Source organism: Thamnophis elegans, chromosome Z (assembly GCF_009769535.1).
Source record: "Thamnophis elegans isolate rThaEle1 chromosome Z, rThaEle1.pri, whole genome shotgun sequence".
Taxonomy (NCBI): Eukaryota; Metazoa; Chordata; class Lepidosauria; order Squamata; family Colubridae; genus Thamnophis; species Thamnophis elegans.
In genome coordinates this window covers 145,067,033-145,078,394 of record NC_045558.1, presented here as the reverse complement: position 1 = coordinate 145,078,394, position 11,362 = coordinate 145,067,033, and the positions used below count along the sequence as shown (strand labels likewise).

At 52.6% G+C, this 11,362-nt stretch overlaps 1 non-coding gene and 1 pseudogene across 1 annotated transcript; both read left to right on the top strand.

Annotated features, from left to right (window-relative positions):
- Window positions 1-3,033: 3,033 nt before the first annotated feature.
- On the top strand, window positions 3,034-10,901 carry LOC116522919 (annotated as a pseudogene).
- On the top strand, window positions 8,580-8,726 carry LOC116523129. Its single transcript, XR_004257055.1, has one exon. It is a non-coding gene; the product is annotated as a small nucleolar RNA SNORD10 (small nucleolar RNA).
- Window positions 10,902-11,362: the final 461 nt, after the last annotated feature.

Here is an 11,362-nt window from a genome sequence, read left to right as displayed (position 1 = left end):
GATTGAATCTGAGCCGCGGTTGAAGGCAAGGCCCGGCCTAGGAGAGCTGGCTTCCTCCTGGAGTTCCCGCAGCCGAGGGCTTCACTTCGGGAATGTCCGGGCTGACCCCCTGGGCCCAAAGGGGAAGGGAGCCGGTCTGCACAGCGTCCAGGGGTCAGTGAGGAGGACCAAGGTCTCCCCAAGGTCTGAGGAAGCAGCTCTAGCGGACGGGGCCTTGTGGGTGCAGGAGGGGTCCCCTCCTCTTCCTCCTCCTCCTCCTCCCAAGACCCAGCTTGGCACCTGAGCTGCACCCCAGAACCCTCCGGTCACTGTTCACCCCCTCCCCCCCCCCTCCTTTAGTGTTGGTCCCTCCGCATCACAACGGGCTCAGCTAGAGGGCTGCCGGGTTTCCCCCAAAATAAGACATTTGTGTATATATGTGTGTTTGTGTGCATATGTTGGACTAGATCAGTGGTTCCCAAAGTTGGCAACTTTAAGACTGGTGGACTTCAACTCCCAGAATTCTCCAGCCAGCTCTGCTGGCTGGAGAATTCTGGGAGTTGAAGTCCACCAGTCTTAAAGTTGCTAAGTTTGATTCAGTAGAATTGAATATAGTTACTGCCCTGGGATAGAACTACAAGGTCCCTTTCAACTATTAATATGTATATGTGTATATATACACACACAGAGAGAGACATACGTATGTATATGCGTGTGTGTGTTTGTTTTCGTAGATTTTCACGGATACAGGTATGCAGGTATTTGGGTCTTTTCCCGTGTAAGATTGACAGTATCTTGGTGACGTTTCAGGCTGGTGCCTTCGGCTTCGTGCTTGTGCGAGTAAAGCGTGATCGGAGCTGCCGTCTTTCTATAAATATTGGGCGGGGGGGTGGAGTGCTGGCTTTGTTGCTGTACGTTACAACACAGCCAGCTTACAGCAACTCCACCCCCAACCCCCCAATATTTATAGAAGGACGGCAGCTCTGATCACGCTTTGCTTGCACAAGCACGAAGCCGAAGGCACCAGCCTGAAGATAGCGAGTGGGACCTCGGCAAAACCCAAACACGCCAAGACCTGCATGTGTGTGTGTGTGTGTATCTATCTATCTATTGGAGCATATCTTTTTCTATTTATCTTTCTATCTCATCTTTTTCTATCTCTATTTCTTTACTTATCTATCTCTAGCTATCTATATCTTTTCCTTTCTATATCTGTTTCTATCTATATCTATCTCAATTTCTTTCTATGTTTTTCTTTTTCTTTCTATCTCTAGCTATTTTTCTTTTTTTCTTCTTTTTCTATATATTTCTATCTCTAGCTATCTATTTCTATCTATATCTATTTCTATCTCATCTTTTTCTATCTCTCTCTATTTCTTTACTTATCTATCTCTAGCTATCTATATCTTTTCCTTTCTATATCTGTTTCTATCTATATCTGTCTCAATTTCTTTCTATATTTTTCTTTTTCTTTCTATCTCTAGCTATTTCTTTCTTTTTTTTCTTTTTCTATATATTTCTATCTCTAGTTATCTATTTCTATCTATATCTATTTCTATCTATCTTATCTTTTTCTACCCATCTTTTTCGTTCTCTGTGTGTGTGTGTATGTATGTATGTGGATGGATGGATGGATGGATGGATGGATGGATGGATGGATGGATGGATGGATGGATGGATGGATGGATAGATAGATAGATAGATAGATAGATAGATAGATAGATAGATAGATTGATAGATTGATTGATTTAAAGTCACAACCCCTGGTAGGCCAATATGGGAGGAAGATCACACTTCCATTCTCTGTCCTTCGGCTCGTCACAAGAGACAAATATTATGTGGGTATATGTGTGTGTGTGTGTATATATATACATATACGTATATATATATATACACATACATACATGTATATATACATACATATATATATATACATACATACACACACACATATACATACATATATATACACATACATACATACATACATACATACACACACACATATACATACATAGTGTCCCCAAAAGACCCATTAGGGCTTAATTTTCCGGGAAACATGGTAGACTGCACCAGGAGGGGGGGAGGCTCCAGGGCTTCCACGGTGGTTGGGTGGGGGGCGCAGATGGGTGGTCCTGGCAGGCGCTGGGCCAGCCCAGAAGTTGGGAGTCAGGGCGGGGGAAGGGTCTTAAATGAATTGGAGATTTGTGGGGAGGGGGAGCGTCCTCTGCCCATGCTCAGAGGCCCGGGGGTGGGTGGGGGGGTTGAGGTTTCCGTGGCCCTTCGGGGAGCAGAAACCTCGGGGTCTCGCTTGCTGCTGGGTCAATCCGAGCAGAGCGGGCCGCCCCACCGCAATCTCCCCCCGCCTTTTTTTTTTCTACGGGCCTTGCGGGCCTCGCCCTGGGCGCGCCGGAGAAGGGACGGAGGCCTTGCCCGCCCGCTGCTTGCAACGTCGCGATCCGGGCCTTACGGGGTTGGGAATGCAGATATTGGGTTGCAGAACACGCGGGAAAGGCCCTCGCAGGCCTCCGGGTCGTGGGAATGCAACTCGCGTGTAGGGAAAACAGGGCGCGCCCCTCCCGGGCGTCTTTTGCGGAGGGCAACTCCTTTCTCCCTCCCCCCATTCGTCCTCCCGTGACTCCCCCTCCCCGTGCACAAAGCACGGCCCGGAAGCCGCCACCGGCCCCGCCACGTGCGCCCCTGCCCGGGCCCCGACGGCCCGCCTCCTGCCCCTCCGACGACCGTCATTGGTCGGCCGGGGCTTGCGCAAGCGGCCGAACGGACGCGCGTCCCGGCCAATGCGGGCCTGGCCTCCCGCCTCCCGGTGACGTCACCCCGCCGCTCTCCCCCAATCAGCGGTCGCTGGCGTCACGCGTGACGGCGGGGCCGCTCGGCCGAGGAGCAGAAAGCGGGCGGGCCAATGGGAGAGAAGCCGGTCAGGGAGGGAACTGGGCTTGGGGCCAATGAGAGGAGCGGAGAGGGCAGGGCGGGCCGAAACGCGAGGGCCAATGACGGGCGGGCCAGTGGGCGGAGCCCCGGCGGCGGTTATAAGGAGCCGCGAGGCGGGCGGGGCCAGGACCTTTTCCACAGAATGTCTGCGAGTCAAGAGAGCCGGTGAGTGAGAGCCCGAGGCCGCCTCTTAGGCCGCGCGCCGCCCGCCTCCTCCTTCCTCGGCCTTCCCTCGCCGCCATCCCCGCGGCCGGGCCTTCGCCACCACCACCCTCCTCCTCCTCCTCCTCCTCCGCCGCTTTTTCCTCGGCGGCTCCGCACGTGACCGCTCCCGCAGGGCCGCCTCTCTCCCCCCCCCCCCCTGGGGCGATCGTCTCTCCCGCGCGGCCCATGCTGCGGCGCGGCCTGTGGGCGAAACCATTTTTTCTCGCCGGGGGGGGGGGCGTCTTTTTCCTTTCTTTTAAAAAAAAAAGGGGGGGGGCCCGGACTGCGCCATTCGCGGGCGCGGTGCCAATCCTTCCCTGCGGACGTTTTTTTTTTTTTTTTCCCCCCCTTCCTTCTCCGCCTTTATCGGCCGGGCCCTTCGGCGGCCTCCCCGCTTCTCCCTTCCCTTTTTCTTCTCCCCTCCGCTCCGGCTCCTTTTTATTCCCTCCCCCCCCCCACTTGGGCCTTCGCTTCTCCCACCCCCGAAATGAGAAAAAAAAAAGGCGGCGGTGGGGGGGGGACCCTCCGGGCGAGGCGGGCGGCGCGCGCTTCCCCCCCCCCGCGGCGGGCGGCGTCCGCGCTCCCGGCCGCCCATTGTCCTCAAGCGCGGGCGCATCCGGGGAACTCGGGGCGCGTGACGTCAGCGCGGCGGGGGGGGCGGGGCCGGCGGCCTTAAAAGGGAAAGGCGGAAGCGCACGCGGGCGGGGGGGGGAGGAGGCGCCTGGCCGGCGGAGCGGCGCGCGCAGCTTCTGTCTCCCCCCCCCCTCCCCTCTTGACCTCTCCTCTCTCTCCCCCTTTCCCCCCTCTCCGCTCTTGCAGTTCCCGAGACAATGGCCCCGACGGCATGGATCCCGACGGCGTCATCGAGGTGAGGATAAGGCGTTGGAGGGGGGGGGGGAGGCTTTAGGGGTGGAGACCCTTCCCCCTGGTTGGAGGGAGGGAGGGGCAGGATCCTTTGGCCTGGCATTCTGGTCCCTTTGGAGGATTCACTTCCCCCCCCCCTCCCAGGAGGCGCCCCTATTTAGGATTAGGTGCAGGTGGGGAGGGGGGGTTCCATAGCAATAGCAGTTCGACTTATATACCGCTTCATAGGGCTTTCAGCCCTCTAAGCGGTTTACAGAGTCAGCATATCGCCCCCAACAATCCGACAGACAGAGATATAGAGATAGATAGATAGATAGATAGATAGATAGATAGATAGATAGATAGATGACAGAGAGATAGATAGATGATAGATAGCAATAGCAATAGCAGTTAGACTTATATACCGCTTCATAGGGCTTTCAGCCCTCTAAGCGGTTTACAGAGTCAGCATATCACCCCCAACAATCCGACAGACAGACAGACAGAGATATAGAGATAGATAGATAGATAGATAGATAGATAGATAGATAGATAGATAGATAATAGCAATAGCAGTTAGACTTATATACCGCTTCATAGGGCTTTCAGCCCTCTCTAAGCAGTTTACAGAGTCAGCATATCGCCCCCAACAATCCGATAGATAGACAGACAGACAAATTGATAGATAGACAGACAGATTGATGATGATGATAGATAGATAGATAAACAGACAGACAGATAGATAAGATGGATGATAGGTAGGTAGATAGATATAGATAATGATAGATAAGATGGATGATTGATTGATTGATAGATAGCAATAGCAGTTAGACTTATATACCGCTTCATAGGGCTTTCAGCCCTCTCTAAGCGGTTTACAGAGTCAGCATATATTGCCCCCAACAACAATCTGGGTCCTCATTTTACCCACCTTGGAAGGATGGAAGGCTGAGTCAACCCTGAGCCGGTGAGATTTGAACCGCCGAACTGCAGAACTACAGTCAGCTGAAGTAGCCTGCAGTGCTGCACTCTAACCACTGTGCCACCTTGGCTCCATGGTTTCCCCCCCCCCCCCAGTTGCAGAGGATACTCCTGGGGGGGGGGGTTCTAGATCCTATGGAGGTTTGGCATGTGTATCTTGTCCCCCTGCTTAGAATTGGGCTAATGTGGGGTTGGTCCATAGTTTCATCCAACTAGGGGAAGGCTGGAAGCCAGGCCCAGAGATAGCAGTTCCTTTGAAAGATTGTGGCCCACCCTCCCAAAGAAGGATGGCTCCCCCACTCACACATGCACACATACTCTTAGGAATTGGTATAATAGGGGAAGGTGATATATGGTTTCACCCCACTTGGAGGCAGCAGGAAACCTGGCCAACACCTGGGGTTCTAGTTTCTGTGAAGGACTGCTTCTCTCCCCCCCCCTCCAAAGAAGACACCTCCCCCCCACTTGGGAATTGATGTAATAGGGGAGGGGCCCCATAGTTTCATCTCAGGTGCAGGTGGCAGGAAAGCCTGATCTTATAGTCCCAGTGAACCTTTACACCCGTTTTTTCTGCTTAGGAATTGGTCTGGGGGTCATCTACAGTTCCCCTTTGAGAGGGAAAGGGGTTCCTGGGGTGCTGAGGCTGATCCTGTGTCCCCCTTCTTTTCCCCCGCAGAGCAACTGGAATGAGATTGTCGACAGCTTTGACGATATGAACCTGTCGGATGTCCCTCCTGCGAGGAATCTACGCTTACGGTTTTGAGAAACCCATCTAGCTATCCAACAGCGAGCCATTCTCCCCTTGTATCAAGGGTGAGCCTACAGAGAACCACCAGAAATTAGCGCCGCCCTTGGCCCGTTTCTAGTCAGCTTGGGACGATAGGTCCTGGTCCAGAAAGAATGCAAAATTAATGATCGATAAAGGAGAAGATTTGTAGCTCAGGGTTGGCACGAGGGTTGATTTCCTGTTAGGCTTTCCGTGACCCAACTAGGAACATCATCAGTGCTACCGAGTGTAGAATTTGCAGAGCCCCCAAGCAAACCGCACTCCCTTCTAGCCCTGATGCGTTCCCTGGTTTGGGTAATCAAACGTCTGCGTGGAAACAAACACCAGGGCAGTGTTTCTCAACCTTGGCAACTTGAAGATGTCCGAACTTCAACTCTCAGAATTCCCCAGCCAGCGAATGCTGGGAATCTGGGAGTTGAAGTCCGGACATCTTCAAGTTGCCAAGGTTGAGAAACACTGCACCAGGGACTTCTGTCCATACTTGATCGGGAAAGAAAATGGGTAAAGATTCAGGAGTTTCTGGGAATGTTTCATGGGGGGGTTAGGGGGAGTCTTGTAGGGAGCCCCCATTCTTTTCTCCTCTGGGGTCTTCAGTGTTTGCCAGTTGTTAAAGCAGCTGTGGAAGTCACATGGGGGGGCTCCATTTCTGGGCCTTTCCCCCCCCCTGCTAATGGGCAAAGAGGCGCCTCTCCCCGTGGCCGCCATCTTACATCTACCAGGGGGACAGGAGCAAGCCTCATTCATCCCAGGGCAGCGTCCTTTCCAGTGGCTGCTCACTGGTTCATGCTGGGGAGACACAACCAAGCGGGCCTTTTTGGGGGGGGGAAGCGAGGAAAGCTGCGTTTTAACTCTTGATATGAACTCCTCTTCTTCGTCTTTTACCTTCTCAGGATACGATGTGATCGCTCAGGCCCAGTCTGGCACTGGGAAGACTGCCACCTTTGCCATCTCCATCTTGCAGCAGATTGAGCTGGATCTGAAAGCTACCCAGGCCTTGGTGCTGGCCCCCACTAGGGAGCTGGCTCAGCAGGTGGGGCTCCCTCTCCCGCCCTCTCCCTCCTTCCTTCCTTTGCTTTTTCTTCCCCTCCATCCCCTCCCTGTCTGTCTTTCTTCCTGTCTTTCCATTTCTTCCCCCCTTTTTCTATGTCTTTCCCTCCCCATCCCTTTCTCTCTTCCCTGTTTTCTCTTCCTCTCCCATGTCTGTCTTTCCCTCTTTCTCCCTGTTTGTTTTTCTCTCCGTTTCTTTTTTTCTTCCTCTTTATCTTTCCCTCCCTCTGTACGTTTTTCTCTCCCTTCATTTCTCTTCTTCCCTCTGTTTATCTTCCTCCCCTTCCATTTCTTTCCCCCCCCTTTTCTCTTCCTTTTCCTTTCTCTGTTTTCTCCTCTTGTTTTTCTCTCCCTTTTCTTCCTCTTTATGTTTCTTTCCCTGTTCATCTTTCCCTCTGTTTCTCTTCCTTCCTCTCCCTCTTTTTCCCTCTCTGCCCGTCTCTTTTCCTCTCTTCTTTTACTCCTTGAGTGCCCAAACGTGCCCCCCACTGTGAGACCGAGGGGGGAGGACTTGGCAACGCTCCTCGGCCTCAGCTGCCCACCAGTGGGTAGTAGCCCCTCTGCTCCCCACCCCCCTGCTAACTGGGCAGAGAAGAGCCTCTGACTGTGGCGGCTTCTCACATCTAGCAGGGGAAAAGCAACCGCTTTCCTCATTCATCCCAGCCCAGCGTCTCTCCCCGTGGCTGATGGCTGGTTCATGCTGGGGAAACAGGGGAGAAGCCTGGTGTGGGGACAGGGGGGGCCCTTCGCCCAGCCCGGTCTCGTCTCTTAACTGGGCTGTTCTCCTCCTCCTGACAGATCCAGAAGGTGGTCATGGCTCTGGGAGACTACATGGGGGCCTCCTGCCACGCTTGCATAGGAGGGACGAACGTCCGAGCCGAAGTCCAGAAGCTGCAGATGGAAGCCCCCCATATCATTGTGGGACCCCCGGGTGTTTGACATGCTCAACAGAAGATACTTGTGTGAGTACACGCTGCAGGACACACGGGGGGGAGCCTGGAACACGGAATCCGAAGCGACCCATCTGAAAATGTCTTTGTTTGAATTTATTGGGACAACTGGGGGGGGGAGACGGGGCAGTGAGGGAGAAATTAACCTTAGGGATTTGGGGGGGGGTGATTTTCAGTTCTGGCTGTGCAGGTAGTCCTCGAGTTGCGACCACAATGGGGCTGAGCCCCCCCAAAAATATTTTTGGGGCTATAACTGAGGCATTTGTTAAGTGACTTTCCCCCCCATTTCATGACCTTTCTTGCCTTGGTTGTTAAGTGAATCACTGCAGTTGATAAGTTAGTAGCTAAGTGAATCCAGCTTCCCCACGGACTTCCCCGCAAACGAGGATCACGTGAGAGCCCCCCAACTCACCCCCAGGAACTCTGCGGCCGTCATAAATAACGGGTCAGTTGCCAAGCGTCTGAATTTCGATCACGCGAGACCACGGGGGTGCGGCAAGGGCTTAAAACCGGGGGTTCTCCAAGCGTGGGAACGTTAAGACTTGTGGGCTTCAACTCCCAGAATTCCCCAGCCAGCCATGCATGGCTGGCTGGGGAATTCTGGGAGTTGAAGCCCACAAGTCTTAACGTTCCCACGCTTGGAGACCCCTGGGCTGAACCATAAGCCACCTTTTTTTTTTCCAGGGCTGTCGTAACTTCAAACGGTCACTAAGTGAACTTAAGTCAGGGACTGCCTGTAAATTCACTTGACTTCCTTTAAACGGGCTGTTTAAGGATGGTTCTTACTTAGAGGTTCCTAAAGGAGGGAGGGTCTCGGCTGCCCCCCCTTCCCTGCTGCTGTTCCATGATGATTTCCCCATGCGTGTCATCTGACCCCCTCGTGGCCCCCCCCGATTGTCCCCTCGGCCGGCGTTCTGCTGGGCCGGGGGGAGGAATCCCTGGGGCCAGGGGGAAAGTGATCATACTTTGATAACGTCCCTGAGATCAGCAGCTTTCCTCCTCCTCTTCCTCCTCCTTGGCCGGGCCTTCCTCCCATCGGCCTGCCTGACCTGCTCTCCTCCCTTCTACAGCCCCCAAGTTCATCAAGATGTTTGTGCTGGACGAAGCCGATGAGATGTTGAGCCGAGGCTTCAAGGACCAGATTTATGATATCTTCCAGAAGCTGAGTGGCAACACGCAGGTGAGAGGAGGGGGCCAACCCTGTGCCAATCCAGCCGCCATTTCATTCCTAGGAGGGTGGCGCAGTGCAGGCTCCTTTGGCAACTGCAGTTTGGCAGTTGGATTCCCACTCCGCCTTCCGCCCCTTACGAGGTCGGTAAAATGAAGACCCCGGGTTTTTTTTGTGGAGGGGGGCACGAGGCTGACTCTTAATTTGCTTTGAGAGGGCTGTGAAGTGGTATGTGAGTCTTAAGTGCTCTTCCTTGGGGAGGGAGGAATGGAAATGAGAAGGAAGCTGTAATGGCGCAGTGCCTAGAATACAGCATTGCAGGCTATAGCAATAGCAGTTAGACTTATATACCACTTCATAGGGCTTTCAGCCCCCTCTAAGGGGTTTACAGAGTCAGCATGTCGCCCCCCAACACAATACGGGTCCTCATTTTACCACCTCGGAGGATGGAAGGCTGAGTCAACCCTGAGCCGGTGAGATTTGAACCGCTGAACTGCCGAACTAGCAGTCAGCTAAAGTAGCCTGCAGTGCTGCATTTAACCACTGCGCCACCTCGGCTGACTCTGCCCACTGCCAGGAGTTTGATCCTGACTGGCTCAAGGTGGACTCAGCCTTCCGTCCTTCTGAGGTGGGTAAAATGAGGACCCAGATTGTTTGGGAGGGGGAAGAGGCTGACTCTGTGAACCCCTTAGAGACAGCTGGAAAGACCTAGGAAGAGCTATATAAAGGCTCAAATTGACTTGCCACCTGTCTCATTATGGGGAGGAGGGCTACTCTAGAGTCAGCCACCTTCTGAGAGTGGGGTCTCCTGGGAAGGCCAGGCCCAGGCCTAAAGAGAACAACAGCAGTTGGAAGGGACTGTGGAGGTCTACTGTAGAGCAGGAGGCTCCAACCTTGGCAGGTTGGAGACTTTATGGACCCCCAACTCCCAGGAGACCCCAGTCTCGGCAGCGTTTGAAGACTTCTGGACTTTGGGAGTTGAAATCCACAAAGCTTAAAAGATTTGTTGGAGACCTCTCTGTGCTGTAGGAATCTTGGAAGGCGTTTTCAGAAGGCACAAGGAGAAATATCTGAAGAGAAGATGCAACAATCACAAAAACAGGGAAAAGAAAAAAGAAGTTAGGGAGAAAAGGGGGGGAGAAGAAAAAAAATTAAAAGTGGGATTTTTGAGAGCCCAAGAGAAAGGCCGGAGGAAGAAGGGGGAAAAAAGTAAAGAGAATAGTAGTAAGAGTGTTGTGGTTATGTAACTAATTAAGGAATAAAATGGTGGTATATTGTTAAATGTAGAAAAAAACTGAAATGCTCTCTGAGGCTTAAATGGCATTAGAGGATATACACAGTTTGTACCAAATATACCAAGGAAAATAAGAAATGGAGATTTTGGTGTAGCTTTGAAGGGGCAACGGAAGACACTGTTTATGTAGTAAGAAAAATGAAAAATAATGGAGGAGAATAACTTGCCTTGAAAGTGAAAACAAGACTATGATGTAAATGACGGTGTAAATGAGAGCAGGTGAAAGGGAAGACAACAGGGCTGCCCAAATTTGGGAACTTTCAGACTTGGGAAATTCTGGGAGTTGAAGTCCACAAGTCTTAAAGTTCCCAAGTTTGGACATAAGATGTATAATTTGGACATAATAAAGTTCCCAAGTTTATACATGATAGGTATAATTTTAATACAAATTGTACGTATTATAGCAGGGGGTGTCCAAACTTGGGAAGTATAATAAGGGAATTATGTATAATTTGTATTAATTTTTAAACAAATGGGGGAAAAAAAGCACATGGGGTGGGTGGGAAGGGGGCTTTGGGTAAAGCAGGGAAGAAGCTGACCTCCCTCCCCCCCCCCCTTTTAGGTGGTCCTCTTGTCTGCCACCATGCCGATGGATGTCCTGGAGTGACGAAGAAGTTCATGAGGGACCCCATCCGGATCCTAGTGAAGAAGGAAGAGTTGACTTTGGAGGGGATTCGGCAATTCTACATTAATGTGGAGAGGGAGGTGAGTGTGCAGGAGGGTTTTCTGGCTGGGCCAAAAGGGGGGGGAGCCTAGGAGGGCTTGGTTGAGTGTGGGGGGGGGCTTCACGTGGTGGATATTTCAGGAGCTTTGAGAACGCAGCTGGATTTGTTCCAAGGCCCCCTCCCCTAAAAATACCCTGGCCTTGGCTCGGTCCTACAGTGTTTGCAAGGAACGTCTGTTGGGGGTCCTTGATGCCCCTCGACCGTCGTTTCCTTGCAGAGGGTTTCTTTTTTCCACTGCCCTGATGATGTCCCCTAGTTGGGTCGTGAGACGCGGCCAGAAAGCCCCCCCCCCCCCCCCAAGTCTCTCAAGGGAGCCACAGGTTGAGCCCTGAGCTGCCCAAATAGCCTCATTTTATGGCTGCCCTAATTCTCACGCCTCTCCCTCCGTCAAGGAATGGAAGCTGGACACCCTCTGCGATCTCTACGAGACCTTGA